This window comes from Lycium barbarum, chromosome 11 (assembly GCF_019175385.1).
Source record: "Lycium barbarum isolate Lr01 chromosome 11, ASM1917538v2, whole genome shotgun sequence".
NCBI lineage: Eukaryota > Viridiplantae > Streptophyta > Magnoliopsida > Solanales > Solanaceae > Lycium > Lycium barbarum.
Window position 1 is genome coordinate 121356572 of NC_083347.1, and position 22004 is coordinate 121378575.

General features: G+C 35.7%; 1 pseudogene; it reads left to right on the forward strand.

Annotated features, from left to right (window-relative positions):
- The first annotated feature begins 1470 nt into the window (after window positions 1–1470).
- On the forward strand, window positions 1471–21338 carry LOC132618200 (uncharacterized; annotated as a pseudogene).
- Window positions 21339–22004: the final 666 nt, after the last annotated feature.

Here is a 22004-nt window from a genome sequence, read left to right on the forward strand (position 1 = left end):
ACGGAAAAGGCTCAAATATGCCATCGAACTATCGGAAATAGTTAATCTATGCCACTCGTCAATAGTTTGGCTCATTTATGCCATCATTGTTTCCAAAATGGTTCATTCATGCCATTTTTCAATAATTTGGGTCAGATTGTTTTATTAATTTGGGATTTAAAATTAGGCTGGTTTAATTAAGCAGCGTGGACCTCCAATTGGAGGCCACATGTTATATTTGGTATTATAAAATCAATATTAATAAAAAAAATGGCATGAATGAGCCATTTTAGAACTGACGATAGCATAAATTAAGCAAATTATTGACAGGTGACATAAATAAGTCATTTTTAATAATTTAATGACATATTTGAGTCTTTTCCGTTAAATAAATCTTTGTTCATAAAAAGTGCACAAAGTTTATTGGTATTGGCTGTTATCGCAGAGGGATGGAAGCGATTTTTGAAGCTACACATAGCTAGCTTTCTTATTTTGCTTTTCTCTTTCTTAGTTTGCTTTTCTCGTTCTTTTTGGCAGACACTATCTTTTGTGTAGTTTCTTTTTTATTATTAATAAAATAGTCACTAAGTGACAAAAAGCCTAGTGACCTTAAAAAAAAAAAAAGTATTGGCCGTTATCATTTGACTCTTCAGTTACTTGGTAGCCTAACTTATGTGGGCCCTGAAGACTTATCCAACTTGCAGGCCGTAATTGTAGTAACAAATTTATTCTTCTAATCTGTCCAAACTCTAAAGACTTTTGCAAGTTGGCAAAGTCATTCTCATTCAAGTGTCGCTTTCATTATCTCGGTAAGTGTGTGGTGAAAAGTAACGATATACTCCCTTCATTTCATTTTAATTATCGTTTTAGTTTAAAATAATTTTCACTTTAAGAATTGATGGCTAAAGTTGATAATTATTTTGATCTACACCCTTAACATTAAAGAAGTATACATAATATTAAGAGAAAAAAATTAGTCTACATTTATTAAATAAGCGTAATTTAGTAAATTAAATCTTGTATTTCTTATTTTCTTAATTGGTGTGAAAAGAACTAAAATGACTGTCACTACAAAAAAAGGGGTTTTAGCGACAGATTTTAGCGACACAATTAATTCCGTCTCTAGCTAACGACGGATTACCTATAGAATTAGAGTTTTGTCGCCAAAAAAATGAAAAAAGAAATGATATCTAAATTAACGACGAAATAGCGACGGATTTATAAATCTGTCGCTATATTTTGGCTCGAAAATTGCGCGCCTTTATTTTAGCTACTAAAATTACGACAAACCATAGGCGGCAAAATTTATTACAGATTAGCGACGTATGTAGCGACGGATTATTTCCGTCGTTATCTTTTAAAAGGGTAAAATTTCAAGTTAATTGTTAGCGACAGAATATATCCGTCGGTAAATAAAATTTAGTTTTATTTTTATAAACGAAATAAAATAAACCCACCATCTTAAACGCACTAACACCTCTTTCTCTTCAGTTCAAACCCACCATCTTCTCTTTCTCTTGAAACCCACCGGAGGTGCTTTTCAAACCCACCGGAAAATTCGACGCCATTCTCATACTCTCACTCTGTTTATTTCTCATTTACCATGGTGATTTACTTTGTTTATTTCTCTCTCTCTTTCTTGCTTTTCTATATCAGTTAAAAAAGTAAATATCATCAATCTTCCATTTTTCTTTGTATTTTTGGTCATGCTCAGCTCAGCTGGCCACCTTTTCTAGTGGGTAAATGATATAAACATTTTCCCTTAAAGGTTAGAAACGTATAGATAAAAAATTGAGGGTTTGGGTATTATGAAAGGCGACACATACATGCACTAGAGAGAGAGGCAATAGCAGTAGCAGTAGCACTGGGTATTATCAATAATAATCATAAAAACCCTAAAAACCTGTTTGTTTCTCTGAATAAATTGTGGGTCTATTTTTTTTTTTTTTTTGTTGAAAATCATCCTTCTTTCTGTTTGAGTTGAAATTCAGTTAATTTATGTGTGTACTTTGTTTTTCTTGTACGAATTATAGTTGAATAAATTGTGGGTCTTGTTTATTTTCCTGTTTTTGTTGAAAATCAACAAGGTTGATCACGGTCTTTGTGATTTGGGGAACTTATTGCTTAGCTTGAATTTTGTATATGACATTTAACAATGTTTATGCTGTTAAAGAACATAAATTTTGGTTGTGTTGCCACCTTGTATGTGTCAGTGTGTTGGAAGGAGGAGAAATTTTGCAATTGTTTTATTTTGGGTTTCTTAAATATAGTTTAGTTTCTCTGTTTAGCATCAAAAATTAGTTTTCCAAGAAAATATGGGTGCAACTTCTGCAACTGCAGTTTTCTCTTCAAATTTCATATGAAAACCCAAGTTAGGAATACGAATACCCCCAAGGTGTACTCTTTTTAACCAACTCCTTTATGAAAATAAGTTATAAGAGTTGTGCTCTTATGCATTCTTGAAATTATCTGGAATTTAATTGGGAAGTTAGTGTGAAAATAATGGGTTTTTATTAGTATTGGAACTGCAAGCAAGAACTATTCTCAGTTGACCGCATTTATCTCAATTTACTTGTTATGTTCACATTAATCTAAGTTAGAATGTAATAAACTAATAATCAACTAGTAGATATATGTATAGCTATCTCGAAACGTATAGATAAAAAAAGTGACGGCTTGGGTATCTATTTCTTCTTTTCTTTTGCTATTTTGTTCAATGTTATTTTCCTCTTTTATGACATTTAACGATGTTTATGCTGTTAAAGAACGTAAATTTTTGGTTTCCTGACTAAATCTCTGTTTCACTAATACTGAAGGATTTGATTTATATTCATTCTTGCAGGGTTTAGGAAAGAGTTGCAGGGTTTAGGAAAGAGTTGTACTTCATCAAATTCTTCAAAAAGCTCTCGAAAGGTTTGTTAGGATTATTGCTATTTGCTCTCACTGTTTGTCCAGAAATGGAGAAGTTTTAAAGTCCTAAAATGAGCTTAACATTAAGCGAAGAACTTTGAGTTTGAGGCATGTTTAAACTTCATTTACTAAATACATGAATTATTTAATAATGTGGTGATACTTTGAGTCTTCAAATTTTGTAAATATGATCCTCCCGTGACAAGGCTAGTAATTCCAAATGGTAAATGTTAGATTCATTGATTAAGGAAAGTATTTCAAAGCACTTCTCGGTTCTGCCCTTTTTTGCCTAAAGTTAGCAGGTTTAACCTCTCTAAAATGAACATAACTAAGTTTATAGCCACTTTGGGAAGTCCTAATGTGACTTGTGATTTCTTTTACCTCACCTAATGTTTGAATTGGTGAAATTTTTTGTATTCCTTACGATCTTGAGAAATTCTGTAAAGAATAGATTTGCCTTGTTTTGCTTAATTGATTTCTTGAGTTTCTTCTTTCTTTAACAACCAGAAAACTAAGAGAAAAAACAGTAGGTTGTTTAATTACCTTTAACTTTGGCTCATAAAGTTGGGGCTATTCTCTGTGTCATTATTTGTTTGATTACCCTTGCTAAAATTATTTGTGGTTGATGGCGCATTTTAGTGAAGTTGTCTGGTTGAGTAGGATTATAGTATCTATACCTGCTTGTTTTAATGTTAGTAATCTTTCTTGTCGTTACTAATTTTTTTCCTTTGTTGATTAAGAAACTTTATTATTACCTCCTTAAACTTCATAGCCAACACACTTTTTTTTTTGCAGTTAAAAAAAATTGGTCTTAAACTCAACTTGTTTTCCTTTGGATGGCATTCTGATTGTCTTACTTATTTACAAAAAGTAACTCTAAGTTTCTTGTTTATTTTAACATTAAATAGGATTATGGATAATCTAGAGCGTGGTTGGATGTACGACAGGTTGGATGGTCGAGGGGGTATTAATTCTAGTTTCATAACTGGTGTTAATAAGTTTCTTGAGTTCTCATGTTCTCAAAGAAACCGCATGAGTGGTGACGATGTCAAATGTCCGTGTAAAAAATGTCACAATATTAAATTCATGGATGTTGAAACCGTTAAATTGCACCTTCAATCGTTTGGATTTGTTGAGAACTATTTTGTTTGGAAGTATCAAGGGGAAAAAGAAGTAACCGGTGAGATGTATAGTCATTTACATGGTGGTACTCAACCTGAATTGGGATATGATAATCCATATCGCCAAATGGTTTTAGATGCAACTGGACCGAACTTTGGCCAGGGTTCGAGTAATATTGAACCTGAGTCATCTCATCACTGTGAACCTTTAGTGGAGGAGGAATCTAATCCTTCAATGGAGGAGGAGCCTAATCTTGAGTCCCAGAGGTTTTATGATTTGCTACAAGCCGCTGATGCAAAATTGTATCCTGGTTCTTCCCTCTCTCAACTCGCAGTAGTTTCTAGGATGTTAAATATTAAAAGTGAGAATACTTTGTCACAGAGGGGTTATAATCAAATTATGCAACTTTTGAAAGAGGCTTTACCTGAAGATAACATAGTGCTTGATAGTTATTATCAGACCAAGAAGCTAGTGCGTAGCTTGGGTTTGCCTGTTGAAAAGATTGATTGTTGTAATCCAGGATGTATGATGTATTGGGGTGATGATGAGGACCTAACTTCTTGTAAGTTTTGTGGCTATAAGAGGTATAAATGTCGTGTTGGTTCTCGTAAGAGGAAATTGGTCCCTTACAAGAAAATGTATTATTTCCCTTTGATTCCTAGATTGTGGAGATTATATGCGTCTCATGCTACAGCTGCCGACATGAGATGGCATCACGAGCATATACAAGAGGAGGGGGTAATGCGTCATCCATCAGACTCTGAGGCTTGGAAGCACTTCAATGAAACTCATTCCTTTTTTGCTGCTGAACCAAGGAATGTGAGGTTGGGGTTATGTACGGATGGTTTCCAACCATTTGCTCAGACGGGGAGAAAATACTCTTCGTGGCCTGTAATTGTCACTCCATATAATTTGCCTCCAGGGATATGTATGAAGGAGGCATACATGTTCTTAACTGTCATTGTACCGGGGCCACACAATCCTAAACTAAATATTGATGTTTATCTGCAACCTCTAATAAAGGAATTGACTTTGTTGTGGGAGACAGGTGTACAAGCATTTGACATCTCAAAAAAGCAAAACTTTCAATTAAGGGCAGCTTTGATGTGGACAATCAATGACTTTCCAGCATATTCTATGTTATCAGGATGGAGTACAGGTGGCAACTTAGCATGTCCTTATTGTATGGAGGAAACACAATCATTCAGATTAAAACATGGTGGGAAAACAACCTGGTTTGCAGTCATAGAATGTTTCTTGATCAAAATCATCCATTTAGGAGAGATCGTAAAAACTTTCTTAAAGGTCATACTGTTACAAGGCCACCACCTACCGTTAGAACAGGAGAAGAAATTTTGAATCAAATTTGTGAGTTGGGGATAAGAAAAGTAACTGAGTTAGATGCACAAGAAGTTAATAAGAGGATATGTAATTCATGCGGATGGAAAAAAACGAAGCATCTTTTGGGATTTGCCTTATTGGAGTTCTAACTTGATACGACATAATCTTGATGTCATGCATATTGAGAAGAATGTCTTTGATAATGTCTTTAAAACTGTTCTTAATGTTGTTGGCAAAACCAAAGACAATCCGAAAGCACGTCTAGATATTGTAAAATATTGCGATCGACCGTAGTTAGCAAGGAATCCTGATGGAAGCTATCCCAAAACTGCATATACAATAGAAAAGAATGAAAAAGTTGTCTTGTTCGATTGGTTAGAAGGTGTGAAGTTTCCAGATGGGTATGCTTCGAACATGAGTCGATGCTTGGACACGGACAAATTTAAGTTATTTGGCATGAAAATTCATGATTGTCATGTGTTCATGCAACGACTATTGCCAATTGCCTTTCGTGAGCTACTTCCTAGTAATGTGTGGCAGGCACTTACAGAGTTGAGTTTGTTTTTTAAAGATCTTACTTCAACTGTTCTTCAAGTGGTGGACTTGGAGAGATTAGAGGTACACATCCCACAGATCTTGTGTAAGTTAGAACGCATATTCCCCCCGGGTTTCTTTAACTCAATGGAACATTTACCCGTGCACTTGCCATATGAAGCACGGATTGCTGGACCTGTACAATATAGATGGATGTACCCTTTTGAGAGGTAAATATAAATTATATATTCTTTAATGGTGACAAGTATCCAATAATTTATTGGTTTACATTTATAGGTACCTTCGAACTCTTAAAAACATGATTGGGAACAAAGCTAGTGTTGAGGGTTCCATTTGTGAAGCATACTTGATGGCGGAGTCAACACAATTGTTTTCTCATTATTTTGAACCTCATGTTATCTCACGTCATCAAAATGTGGCCCGTAACAATGATGGTGGTGTTGTAGAATATATTGAAGGAAATGTTTCAATATTCACTCATCCATGCAAACTATCGGGAGCAGAAAAAAAAGAGAGATTTGTCCCTTGAAGAAATCAAGGCAGCCCAAACTTATATTTTACTAAATACTAAAGTGGTTGAGCCATTTGTGAGGTAACATTATAAAGTTATACTTATTTAAAATAAAGAATATATCCATATATTATGAGTTTTTATTTAACTTACTTTGTTGCAATGAAGCATGTATGTGCAACGTTTGCAAGAAGAGTTCCCGAATCTATCTCAAGATCAAATAAATGAGAGTCTTGAAAGATATTTTTCTATATGGTTCAAGGAATATGTAAGCCTCCATCAATCATTATCTTTTAAACTATGACTGCTTAAAATGGCTTGTGAAATTTGACTAAGTCTTATAATTTTCTTAAAATAGGTTCGATCCAATCATATTGAGAACAAATACTTGCGTAGTCTTGCTCATGGACCATTAATAAGAGCATATGCTTATCCAATGTGTTTTGTTAATGGATACAAATTTCACACATTACGTCGCGGTAGTGCTAGATCAACAATGAACAGTGGAGTTTGTATATCGGATCCAAATGTTGGCGATTACTATGGACGGATACAAGAGATTATACAAGTTGAATACCGTGAAGCACCTTTAAAGCCAATTAAATTATTCAAGTGTGAATGGTTTGATCCAACTATGAATGTTGGTGTTAAGGAGCATAATCAGTACAAATTGGTCGACGTTAACCATCGTCGTCAGTTTAACAAATATGAACCTTTTATTCTTGCGATGCAAGCAACTCAAGTGTGTTATATGTCTTATCCTAGCACAAAAAAGGACAAGGATGATTGGTTAGCTGTATTGAAAGTCAAACCTCAAAATGTTATTGAATTACCTGATGAGGAAGTGATCACAACTCCGGAAGTGGAACTAAATCTTCCATTCCAAGTTGAAGAAGTTGAAGTCCATGAGATAGATATGAATATGACCGTTGATGAAGTTATACTCCTGCATGATCCAAATGGGGAAGCAATTGAAATGGATGAACCAATTGATGATGGATTGTTTCCAGAGCATCATGAATCTTAAGAAGAGCATCAAGACTCTGAAGAAGAATCTACAAAAGATGAATATGAAACTGAAACTGAGGAGGATGATGAGGAGGAGTTCGAAGAAGAAATAGATACTGACTAGTGTGTTGATAGAAATGTGCTACTGTATCTTTATTAACTTTTGTTTGTAGTAATATGTTTTGGATGTTATAAGTATGTGATATGTCTACATTTGTTGGTTGTCTTGGATGTCTAAGCTTCTTAGTCATTTTCATAATGCATGCACAATCCAAAGACTTTTTATTAATATATCCATTGCTTACTATGCTGAAAATCTAGCAATAATTCTATGGTTTTGCACAATTTAATTTACTGTCCATTTTTTGTGTGTAATCTTTAACGAAAATAGTTTGCTTGTGATGATCTCTTTCATTTCTGTTAGTTGCGTCCACTGTGATTTCATTTCATAACATTGAAGGTATTAACCTGAGTTTACTACTGCAAATGGACCTTTTGTGGAGTTTTGACTTCTTTCATTTTAACTGATCACCTTTTATATACAGCTTGACATTCATCCTTTAACTTTCCTTATAAAAATTTCATCAGGAAAGTGAGGATCCATAAACATAACATGAATTGCAGAATTTGGTCACAGGAAGTTGGTCGAATTTCAATAATAAAAAACATAATTATTGTGCAAAACCAATAATTTACTGCCCATTTTTTGTGTGTAATTAGTGGTTTCAATTGCTTACTCTCATGCTGATTATCTAAAAGATGATTCCCTTTTCTTTTTTTTTTCTTGTAGATATGGCTCCTGGCAGAGGTCGAGGTAGCATAGGCCGCATAATCAAGACCTCAACTAGAGGTCGAGGTAGCGCTGGTCGAGGTAATATGCCTTCGGTTCCTGTTCCCACAATTAGTTCTCAACAAGGTGGCACCAATTCCTCAGGTGGGCAGGACCAAGTTCAAACATGTCCTACTACTACGCCACCCATTCAAACATCAGGTCATGGCAGCACCCCATCCATTTCTGAATCATCTCCTATAATACCTAATGAGAGAAACGTAATAGGCGAGGGTGCGTCTACTCAGAGAAACGCAATAGCTGAAGGTTCATCTGCTCAGAGTGATGCAGTAGGTGAAGGTGAGAGTAACAGTAACGTGCAGCGGACACTTATTTTTCTTTCTCCTTCAGGGTTAGTTTCTGCTTACACCATTATTATTTTTATACTGTAATTGCTTTATAATAGACTTCATATAATGTCTTCAAATTTGTCCAGGTTGGAACCATCAAGATTATGCTCTGAGACGATAACTGAGATTTTCAAGAATGAAATTGAGCCTAATGGAGTTAACTGGAAAAGTGTCTCACAAGAGACAAAATATTTTTATCTCGGAGAATTCGAGGTATAATAACTGAAATGTTTGTCACTAATTACTGTTAGTGTTCAGAACGAAAAATAGATTTTTTTATTTAACTTTGACTATGAGATGTAGAGCTTTATTCTTAATCGTAGTTGTCATAGTAAGTAACCAAGAACATGTATAATAATCCTTTTGTCTCAATTCCTTGCAACACGGGCAAAATCTCATTCTTTTCACCTTTTAGGGAAAGCTGCAGTTCTTTTACTTTCCAGTTTATTGGGTGACTGATGGTGCTTTTCTTATAACTCATGTCTTATAATTTTTCCTGCTGAGATGATGAGTTTATTGTTATAATCTACTCTGTAAAATTATTTCAGAAGGCATTCTATTGGGATTCTTCGATTGATAGTGAAGTGAGGAAGCAATGGCGTAGAAAGGCAGCGAGAAGGTACTGTGATTTCGTTAGCTCAATAAAAGGTGAGGGAATTCGGCCAGTTTATGTTCCGAAAGAAACATGGGAAAGTTGGAAGTAATATTGGGCAGATCCTAAGGTTATTGAAAAATCAAAAATAGCTTCAAAGAATTGTCGTGGCGGTGAGGATGCAGCTGCTAGTGGGACTCACACGGGTGGCTCTATTTCCATCGGAGAGTATCACAAGAGACTTGTAAGTTAATTCTGTGGATTTGGCGTTTGCCTAACTAAATTTCCATCATGAAGGTGAATGTCTCATCAGTTGCTGCAGTATGTTTATGTTGGCAAGTTTGGACTTGTATGTTATTTGTTATTTTCGAAAATTTAGACTGCTTCAGCAGTTGCAGGTTGAAAATGCTGAAAATCTATATAATTATATAAAAGAATTGGCCTTTATCTCTAATTTTCTCACTAAAAACATTTGCTGAGCAATAAAAATAGCATATTTTCACTCATTAATTGAGTTATTTACTCATTATTTCGGGTATAGTGAAACATCATGCATGTTGGTTCTCGCTACCCACCCTGCTATGCTCACAAAATTAATATTTCTGCATTTGACAGAATTACTAAAGTTGGATATGTATATTACCCTAAAAAGCTAATGAGGGAACCATGTTAAATGTAGCACCAAAATGCATTTACGGCACCTGCTGCATTATTGGTTTACTCATCTGAGTTGAGGCCAGCTTTTGTTCTCTCTTTCTTTGCAGTACTGATGGTGGCTCCATAACTTTTTCTGATAATTAAGGGAATGCAAATTAATTTCCGTGTATAACTACTGTACTATCAAGAACTGACTTAGTTGAAGTACAACCCAACTGCTTAAAATAAAAAAATTATAATAATTAGATAAAAAAATCCAAGAAAATTTGTACAAGTGATTATCAACAGCTAATAAAGAAGTTCATTAATTCATTATCAATCAGTTGAATCTGGCAGATCTGAATCTGAAGGAGCTGTCCAGTATAGATCCAGATCTGAATCTGAAGATTGGGTAAGATGGCAAATCCGGCCGGTGGGCAGCCCCCTCCTGGGTTTGCTCCACTCGCATCATCACCACAAATTTCAACAACCCCTTTTGTCAATCACTTTAACACCAATCAACCCTCATCTTCTACAAAATCTAGTACCAATCCTATTGTGCATACAACCACAACAAATACCATTGAGACTTTGCCAAAGCCTATTTTACCTACAAACACAAACTATGATGCTTTATTAAAGCCACCAGAACACACTGTTAAACAAGTAGTACCACCAAAACCTGTCGTATATATCAATGGGGAGCCACATGTTTCATGGAAATCATCAGAGGTAAAACAATTGATACTTCAAGAAGAGTTACAATATGCAGTTATAGGTAAGTTCTCTTATGACATTATTGACATCAAGGAGTTGAGAACTGCTATCCCAGAGCAATGTTCAATTAAGGGCAAAAATACAATTGGCTTACTTGAGGATAGACATATACTGATTAGGCTATCCTTATTTGAGGACTATGTTAAAATACTATCTACTCCTGCATACTACATCAAAGTACAATCAAGATACTGTCAGATGAGGCCTCTCATTTGGAATCCGTGGTTCAAGCCTGATGAAGAAACATCCATTGCCGTAGCCTGGATCAGTTTCCCAGAATTACCTCCCAATTTATTTGATAAGGAAGCGGTTTTCTCTTTAGCATCAGCAGTTGGCAAACCCTTGACACTGGATATGGCAACTGCTAACAGAACTAGGCCTAGCTGCGCAAAAGTAAAAGTGGAGATAGATTTAATAGTTGAACATCCAAAGAGGATTCACATATCAGAAGAGGATGAAATCACTGGGCAAGTACAATCTAAATGGATTACTATCCAATATGATTACTTACCAAAGTATTGCAAACATTGCAAGTTGCAAGGCCATGCTGAAGTAGAATGTTGAGCTTTACATCCTGAATTGGAGAAGCAATACAGAGAGGAACTTAGAAAGATCAATGAAGAAGAAAGGAATGCAAATCAAATAGCAGATGCCAATAAGAGAAATCAGTTTAACAATGGCAGAAGTGGAAAAAATACCCAAGGGAGACAAGAATGGATGCAAAGAAGAAGAAATAAGTACATAAAAGATAAAAGTGGAATTATTCTGGGAGAGTTTGGAGAAAATAATCAGCAAAAAGATAATGCAGTGAAGACCCAAAATGCTTTTGCAATACTGGAGAGTGATGAAAATGCTAGAATGCAGGCTGAGGTAAATGAACCACATGATACAAACAAAAAAGAAAGCCATGCTAATGCTGCTCAAAGCATTAATGATAAGCAGATAACACAAGTAAGGGAGGCAACAAGTAGTAATGTGAACAAGGATGAACAAACAGAGGCAAATACAGCAAAGAGCCAAAATATGATCAATGAGAATGGCAGCAGCAAACCAGCTGATGAAAACATAAGCATCAAAGTTAAAAATAACAATCTGGCAGTGTTTCAAGAAGCATCATCTTACAGTCCAATAAAAGAAAGGGAGAACAACCCAAGTAGGGGACAGCCAAGTGAGAACAGTTCAAGCAAAAGCAATAGTCCAAGCACACAAGTGGAGGGCAGTGATTCAAGTAATATTGCGAAAACAGCAAAGCAGGTAATTCTGAACACATCATCAGATCCACCAGGTGAAGATAAAATGACTATAGCAGAAAATTTTCAACAAGCTGACAAACTAGAAGAAGTTGATGGAGCAGTAAGGCAACAAGAAGAAATCATATCAAATGAAGGAAGCTCAACAAATAATGGGGAGAAAGTATTAGTTTACCAATCTCAAGAAATGAGCAGTCAACAGGAGAAACAGGACATGACTGAGGCTATTAGCACAAACAAAGGACAGGTAACTCTTGCTGGGGAATACAAAGCCAACATCAATTCGAAGAGTGGAGCTAAAGACCTGGATGTGCATTCAATTGATCAAAACATAAAAGCAGTTAGTAGAGCTGGTGATCTCTCACCTAAGATGATTGAAAAAGGTGGGGGAAAAGCAAAGAAGAAAACAGTCAGAGACACAAGTGCACCACCTAGTAGTGGTGTTCATACTAGAAGGCAGGTTAGCAGGATTAGTAATCCATGATGAACGCAATCATATGGAATATCAGATCAGCTAATACAATGGAGTCGTTTACAAGAGTAATCAAAATGCATCAGAAGTATCAGTTTGGTTTCATAGGCCTAATGGAACCTTTTCAAACATCTGACAAACTAGAGAAATACATGAGGAGAATTGGACTGCAGCATGCTGTAGTAAACAATTCAGGGAAAATTTGGGCTTTGTGGATGAAATGTTTTATTGTCAAGTGTTAGTGGATCACTCACAACATTTGGCAATTAAATTATCCTTCAGAGGAAATCAGGAAGAGATGGTGATTTCTTTAATATATGCAAAATGTTCACAGGCTGAAAGAATGGAACTTTGGGATTCTTTAGAGAATGTATCTGAAAACATGGTTGTGCCATGGTTGATAGGGGGAGATTTCAATACTATCACTGATGAGGAGGAAAAATATGGTGGATTACCTGTCACCATCAATGAAATTCAAGATTTTAGAGGTTGTATTCAGAATTGTGGAGTTACAGATTTGGGCTTTAATGGCAGTAAATACACTTGGTGGAATGGTCAAAGTGGAGCAGACTGTATTTTCAAAAGGCTGGATAGATGCTTGGGTAATCAGGTTTTACAGACTAATTTCAATGGCATAAAAATTACTCATCTGATCAGAAATGGTTCTGATCATGCTCCATTGTTAATTTCATATACTGGTGAAGTTATCCCTATCAAGAAGCCTTTTAAATTCCTAAATTTTTGGGTTAAGCATGAGAGTTTTATTGAGACAGTTAAGGAGCATTGGTCAGCTGACTTCATGGCAAATCCTTTCATACTTTTTCATCATAAATTGAAAAAGGTGAAGGCTGCTTTGGTCCAGTGGAGTAAAAGCACTTTTGGCAATATTTTTCAAGAAATAGAAGCCTTGGAGGAAGTGGTTAAGGTTCATGAAATACTGTTTGAAACACAACCTTCACCTTCAAATAGGGAAAGGTTACATAAGGTGCAAGCTGATTTGAACAGGTACCTATATTTGGAAGAGGAATTTTGGAAGCAGAAAGCAGGAATGCAATGGTTTAAGGATGGGATAGAAATACCAGGTTTTTTCATGCCTATGTACAAGGGAGAAGAAAGAGGTTGAAACTATACAAAATTCAGGGGCCTGATGGGAACTGGATAGAAGCTTCTGATGGAATTGCTAATGAAGCAATTAGATTCTATATGGATCAATTCAATAAAGATGAGGACCCCACTGATTTTGATATACTAACACACCTGCCAAGACTGATTTCAGAGGAAGATAACAGGTGGATTGAAGAAATGCCAACTAGTGAGAAAGTTAAAGAAGTGGTGTTTAAACTAAATGGAGAGAGTGCAGGGGGACCTGATGGTTTTACTGGAGTATTTTATCAAACATGCTGGGAAATTATTGATGATGATGTTACTAATATGCTAAAATCTTTCTTTTGTGGAGCTGATTTGCCTAAATTTGTTACTCACACTAATTTGGTCTTATTACCAAAGAAGGATGTCATAAATACCTTCTCTGATATGAGACCGATTAGTTTGAGCAATTTTGTGAATAAAATTTTTTCAAGATTGATTCATGAGAGATTGGTGGATAAGCTAGAGGATATAATTTCTTTGAATCAGGATGGTTTTGTCAAGGGCGGGAGTATTATAGAAAATGTTCTCTTAACCCAAGAGATTATTTCAGACATCAGATTGAGATCTAAGGAGGCAAATGTGGTAATGAAGTTGGATATGGCTAAGGCATATGATAGGGTTTCTTGGTTGTTTTTAACCAAAGTCCTCAGAAAGTTGGGTTTTTCAGAGTTATTAGTAGATATGGTCTATAGGATCATAAGCAATAACTGGTATTCTATTCTGGTCAATGGTCAACAACATGGTTTCTTCCAATCATCCAGGGGAGTAAAACAAGGGGATCCTTTATCCCCTACTCTTTTTATCCTAACAGCAGAGGTTCTCTCTAGGAACCTAAATGTTTTGCATCAGAAACCTCAGTTTAAAGGTTTTGGAATGCCCAAGTGGAGTCCTAAGGTGAATCATCTTGCATATGCTGATGATATGATCATTTTTACATCAGCAGATGTCATTTCTCTACAGCTGATAATGGAGATTTTGAAGAAATATGAAAAAACTTCTGGTCAGAAGATAAATATGGAGAAAAGCTCAGTTTATATGCATAAAAATGTTCCAAGGGACATTAGCATTACTGTGGAGATAGTAACTGGTAACAATAGGAACGATTTTCGTTTTGTATATCTGGGATGTCCTATTTATCATTGTCGAAGAAAGAAAGAATTCTTCAATGTTTTGCTAATCAAGATTATGAACAGGCTGCAGGGATGGAAGGGTAAAATGTTGTCCTTTGGTGGAAGGGCAATTCTTATAAAACATGTTCTTCAGAGTATGCCAGTGCATTTTCTTTCTGCAGTTAATCCACCAATTGGGGTGATTAAACAAATGCATAAGATGTTTGCACAATTTTTCTAGAGTAATACTATTGGTGGTAGAAGCAGACATTGGGTTTCATGGAACCAATTGTGTATACCTACTTCAGAAGGGGGTCTGGGATTTAGATCACTTCATGATGTGTCACTTGCTCTATTATGTAAATTATGGTGGAATTTAAGAACTAAACCATCTCTTTGGAGTGCTTTCATAACAAATAAGTACTGCAGAAAAGAAAATGCTGTGATTGTGCAATGGAAGTATGGAACCCAAACTTGGAAAAAGATGTTGGAGGCCAGGGAACTAATAGAGCATCAGATTTGGTGGCAGGTTCAGATGGGGGACTCTCAGTTTTGGTTTGATAATTGGACTGGTTTAGGGGCTCTTTATTATGTGATCTCGGAAGACAGATATGATGATAGAATTCAGAATGTTCATGAATTTGCAGCTCAGGGTAATTGGAATATTGCAAGGCTGAATGAAGTATTGACTGAGGAGGTGGTAGAGCATATAACAACTAAAATCAGACCACCTAGGGAGCCAAGGGGAACTGATAAACCATGGTGGTTGTTGGATTCAAATGGAGGTTTTTCTGTAAAAATAGCCTGGGAGTTTATCAGATTAAGGGGACAAGAATTGAACACATATAAAATGCATGTGGGTGAGAGGTCTACCTTTCAAAATATCTTTCTTTTTGTGGAGATGCTGGAAGTACAAAGTACCTTTGGATGATGTATTGAAGAAAATGAATTTTAATATGGTATCTAGATGCTGGTGTTGTTCAAACCCTAAAGAAGAAACAATACACCATCTTTTTCTTTCATCTGTTACTGCTAAAGAGACATGGTCCTATTTTTGTCTCAGGGCTGGCATTAATATGGAAGGTTTACATCTACAACAATTAATACTGAAGTGGTGGCAAACACCAGTAACTGATAGGCTGAAGCAGATATATCAAGCAGTTCCATCAATTATTCTATGGGAATTATGGAAGAGAAGGAATGGAATCAAACATAGGCAAAGAAGAATTGGATGCAAAGTCATATATCAGGTGTATTCAACCATTCAAAGGTTAGTTCAAATCAGAAATCCCTCATTTAGGGATTTACCTACCAAATGGAGTGACCTCATTCATATGATGGAATCTGGAAGAGCTAAGCTAAAGGTTACTAAAGTGATTTGGCAACTACCACCACTAGGGTGGTGTGTTTGTAATACTGATGGGGCATCTAGGGGTAACCCTGGAAGAAGTGCATATGGTTTCTGTCTAAGGGATTCTGAAGGAAACCTAATACATGCACAAGCTGAGGACATTGGTTTTGCTACTAATACAGAAGCTGAGATTGTTGCAATTCAAGAAGCCTTGAAATATACCAAAAGCAAAGATTTTCAGAATATAATCATTCAAACTGATTCAGAGATGGTGCAGAAAATCTTGGCTAATGGTTGGAAACCACCATGGAACATTGTAGGATGGGTGGAAGAGGTTACAGAACTGAGAAGGGATATGAATGTACTGTTTACTCACACTTTGAGGGAAGCAAACAAATTGGCTGATGCACTAGCAAATTATGCTTTAGATCATGGGTCTTTTCAATGTCAAAATTTTCAGGATTTAGAAATACACATGAGAAGAATTTTGAATAGCGACAAAAGTCAGATACCGTACTTGAGAATAAGGAGGTGCTAATGATGGGAGGGTCACAGAAGGAGCATATCGGAGGAGTTTTCTACAACCAAACACTCTGGGAAGAGGATATGAAGGTGTTTATTCTAACTGTTTGTTCTTTTTGCAGGTACAATTTTACGTATCAGGAATCATAAGTAAAAGCAACAAAAGTACAGTTAAAAAAAAAAAACAAAGGCAGCAATCGAATTTTCAATCAACAAAGAACAAAGGGAAACATCACAGAGACCATATATGTACTTTCTTAAAGTTAACTTTGATCAAATAAGGCAGGGTTGAAAGTCTATTTGTGGTATTAGCATCGTATGATGCTCATTCAAATAGACAAGATCAAATTTATTTGTTTTTAAAGTTAACAAAGAGGGTAACGTATACATACAACCAAACCACCAGTAGAAAAGAACAATTCACAACAGCAAGGCAAGGAGGAGCTATAGGAACACAAGAAAAAATCTGGGAGTTCAAGAACATATCTTCAATGCATCATCCACAAACATCAACTCAAAGTAGACAAGATGGATGTTTGATTGGTGGTATTAGCATCTATGGATGCTCAGCCCAATGGACAGAAATCAAATCTACAAGAATATGGGAAAGGGGTTCAGTCGGGCAAAGATAAAACAAGATGTTGGAAAAGAGTAGAATACCTGAAGAAGCACAAATCGAAGCTGCTGTTAAGCTCAGCTCGATACAGGTACATGGAGTACAGGAAGGAATTCATCACAAAGAGGGTCTCAAATTGGTACATGCAAAGCACAACAAAGCCAGATGGGAAAGGACCAGTCAAATGTGTGATGAGTCTCGAAGTTTCCAACACATAAAGAAATTTGGACATATATCATACAAACAAGCAGATCAACAGAAAATAACAAGATGCACTCAAGAGCATGTCACGAGTTACAAGGAATAGAGAAGCAGTTGAAGAATAGAGGAAGTAAGAACAAGATACCTGAGTTTATCTTCAATTGGTGCTGCAATATGGAGGAGATGAACAATCGAATGTTCCCTAAACATACAGAGCAGAATTCCCAAAAATAAATAAATTATGAGCTTAAAATGGAGATGGAAAAGAAACACAAGATAGATACAAATGCGAAATTTTACCTCAAGATTTTCAAAGTGGTACAAAGAAACAACGGATGAGGCAATCAAGATTTCATTATTAGAGGAGAGGATGCAGACGACGACAACAGACCGAAAAAGCAGCAAATGAAAGTTTTTCCCTAACAGAGCAAAGTCAAGTTTCCTAATTGGAATTTTCGATTAGGGATAGGTCGGGTCCATATGGGCCAGATTTACATTCCAACAATGTTTATTATTTGAGCTTGGGTCACTTTTGGACCTATCCATTGTTTTATTGTTTGGACTTCGTTGATTTAAATAAAAAGGCCTGAAAGGGCATTATTATTATTAAAAAAAAAATACTTAGTTGAGGTGCTTGTTTCATAAGATGGGGTCAGTACCACCCTTCTACTGTCTGCCCACTATTTTGTATATATTACATCCAGGGGAGTTTATCATCTGAGGTGAGAAATGCTGTCAGGATTCGTTGACTAAAGTGCTTAATCATGTTCTTACGATGCTTCTTATCTTTAATAGTCCATAGGTTTTTTAAACTAGCATTATGGATTTTGCAGCTTATAACAGTAATAAATGGATTTTGGCACAGTTATATTTGTTATGTTTAGTAGTTGTGGACTGATTGCACATTTGAGGATTTACTCATTATTTCGGACTTGCGATATAGCCTATTTGCAAACAAATTCTAAAGATAATGATCAGGATCGGTTATCCATTGACTGTATGGGTTCATGGACCGCCACAGACTAATTAATATTATTAGTTTTTAAATTTTTTCTCTCATTTTCACCATAACTTTTTACTGATTTCCTGCCTTCAATTAGTTTTTAAATTTTCATGAACATATTCTAATATGGACTCTGCATATATAAAAGGAATATGTCAAAATATATTCTCTACTGTGTCATTGGTTGCTGTTTTTGTTGGTTTTGGAAGTTACTGAACTATGTATATTTTTTTCTTGTATAGGCTATTAAAAAGGGTCGAGATCCAACACCAAATGAGGTACATTTGCACGTCCATACAAACGGTCATGATGGAAAATCTTTTGTAGGTGAGCGAGCCCGAATCGTGCATGCGAGTCCAACATTCTATAATCTTCTATAGGAAGTTTCTTTGTTTAGTCCCATCACATTCAAGAAAAGAGCATACTAGATGGGTTAGGTTGCTTACCAGTCAATACCAGTCAAAATCCTGGTTGTCAATAAACAGTAGTTAAGTGCTAAAATCTTTCAGAAATCATTAGCCCCCTGATACCTGGACAAGCTATTGTTAGGTTGCTCTGTTATATTTGGAGAGTCTATAAGCAGTTTAATCTGATTTGCAGTTTGCGTGATCTGTTGCTAATATATATGGGTCCATGATTAGTTGTGAAGAAAAGCTTGAAGAGATTGTCATAGACATTTACTTTTGTTACAAGAACTTTCAGTGCATGTTCAAATGAGCGTACCAGAAATTAAGACACAGTACTAGATGGGTAAAATACTTAATCACAACAAAAGTGTGTAAAAAAAAACCCCGTCTTCATTCGCTAGTTTAATTTAAACACCAAACAAGTCTTGATAGGGCTTTGTTAAACATTGGATACGAGTACGTTTTTAACATACTAGATGGAAAGGGAATGGTTAAATATCAACTCAACTACACAACCATTTGCAAAGCTATCTAATACAAGATTAGCACTACCATTATATAAAGTGGCAGATTTACAGTCATGTACTGTCTGATTTCAGTTCAGTTTTTTTTTATGTTAACAAATATGTTTTCTGAACACTCATATTCCTTTAGCAGAGTAAATCAATAATTCTGCTTTTGTTTTCTCAAAGTAGGCTTAGTTCACTTCAACTTACTTTTATGTCTTTATCTGGTTCACTACCACCTGATCTTCAGTTTTGTAGTTCACTTCAATCACTTGATCTTTCTAGGAAGTCACTTTCAGGTTCACTACCTATTCAAATTTGTTCTTGGTTACCTTATTTAGTTAATCTTGATCTTTCTGGTAACTCTTTTATTGGTTCTGTACCACCTGAGTTTATTAACTGCAAATTCTTGAACACCTTTTTGCTAAATGACAACAAAATTGTTGGATCAATACCATTTGAGATTGGCAGGTTGGACCGGTTGAAACGGTTTGGTGTGTCAAATAAAGTTCTTTCTGGTGTGTCAAATATAGGTTGGGAAACTTTTAATATTTATCTTAAAATCCATGTCCTTCTAGTGAGTTAAGTAATGCCTGTGTTTTTGGATGCTTCTAGTGAGTCCTTCTCAAATAATGTTTTTGGATGCTTTCTGGTAACTCATAGTGCTTGTAAATGAATGATCATAGTGATCATCTTGGTCACTTGCTGGATAATGAACCAGTGAGACAGTTTTGTTATCAAACCTGGCAGTGCACTTGCTTTTCCATATTTGCCAGCATATGACAGTTGGTAAGCATTGTAAAATGGTTTTATGAACCTCATTTTTAGGCTTTGCCAACCACCACTTCATAGCTTTTTGTCTTAACCTGTCCATGGATCAGATTAATTCCACATGAATTGCAGAAGAAAGTCCAAACTTGATTAGCAATATAACCACAACTAAACAGACGGTAACTAGTCTCCTCATAGTGATTAGTAGTACAACAGCTACAGATGGAAATTTTGAAAGCCAGTTTCTTGTGCCAGATGCACATGCCAGTTATTTTTATGAGGTAATAGAGGAAAGCATAACTGTTTATTGTGTGGGTGTGTGTTATGATGAAACATCATTTATTGTTTTTTCTAGGACCAGATTATTTATTTTATAGATAAGTTAATTGATGTATGTTTTGTGAATACTGTTGGTGTTTCATTTAGGTATTTTCACTATAATAGTTTAATAACTGTTTTGTTTAATTCAGGGTGGTTAGTTTAGAAAGCACCAATCTGGTTATATTGTTGATGTTCAGCTTTTGAATTGTTGTCTGAACTTATCAAAACTTAAAAATAAAAAATAAAAAAGAAGCTCTGTTTTCTTCCTTCAGTGAGACAGAGATATCTTGAATTATATTCAAGCTTTCAGGGCATTATTCTTGCTGTATTTAATGGTTCTCTTACATGTGCTTACTGTTAGTGAAATGAGTTTAACTAATTATCACACTCTTTTACAGGAAAAATATCAAGAAATATTGCAAAATCAGTCACAAACTCAATCTGAAGTTGATCAATGTCAAGCCTATTACGAAGCCGTAGGAGGGGTAAAGAAAAGAAGAATATATGGTCTTGGATCTCAAGCACATTTATATTATGGGCCGAATCTTCGTCCTTCTTCTGTATCTGATGCTACGTCCTCAGTACCACCTCCGAATGCTCAACCAGCAGCGACAGGAACTTTGGATGAGTTAGTGACGCGATTAATTCCTGCATTGACTGATAGCATAATTCTTGCACTGACTGATCGCTTGCTTCCTATTATTGTTGAGCGGGTACGTGGATTGAATCCTTCAGTCTCTTCTCAGATGGACACTCCTAATGACCATCCATCATCTATGGCACCTATAGTTTCAGCTCCAGCTACTGCCAACATTGATCAAGTTCATGCATCGGTTTCTGATGATGATCGTGGCTCTCCAGTCTCTCATTAGTTAGTTTTTTGGTTTGGACTTTATGGTTGTTAGTTTTGTTGTTTGAACTTTATGGATGTTGCATATGATTTTGGATTTTTCGGTTTGGATATTATCGTTGTGGATGCTCCAAACTTATTTTGCATTTTGCTATGTATTTTGGACCTTGTAGAATATTAGTTTCTATTAATTAAGTTATTACATGAGTATCTAATATATGCTTGGACAGGTGTATTTAAAATATTATATAAAATAAAAAATAAAAAAGATTTGCGACGGATTTCAAATGTTGCGACAAATTATTTTTCGTCGCCAAAAGGAATGCAGAAATGTGTATTAAAAGAATTGGCTACGGAATTAGCGACAGAAATTATTGGTCGCCAATTAGAGGAAACGACGAAATAACTCATACAATTAGCGACGGAAATTATTAACATCGTGACGGATTTCATTCGTCGCTCATATTGGCAACAAATATATTTTGTCGCCAATCCGTCATTACGCCAGCGACGAATTCATTTTTTTTGTCGGCAAATTGCTAGCTACGAGGATTTTACCGACGGATTAAATTCTGTAGTTATTCTGTAGCTATATTGGTTTAGCAACAGATATATGCTATTTACCGACGGATTTCGTCCGTCGCTAAAACCCGTTTTTTTTGTAGTGTGTTAAAATGAGACGGTGAAAGTATATACTAAAAAGAGTACATACACTAGCCAAATTTGTCCAATGTGCTAAAATGTAATTTTTTGCTAATGGGATTTTTTTTTCGTCATGCTTTCTCTTGAGCCGGGGTCTTCTGGGAACAGTCTCTTTACCTCCCAAGATAGGGGTAAGGTCTGTGTACACTCTACCCTCCCAAAAT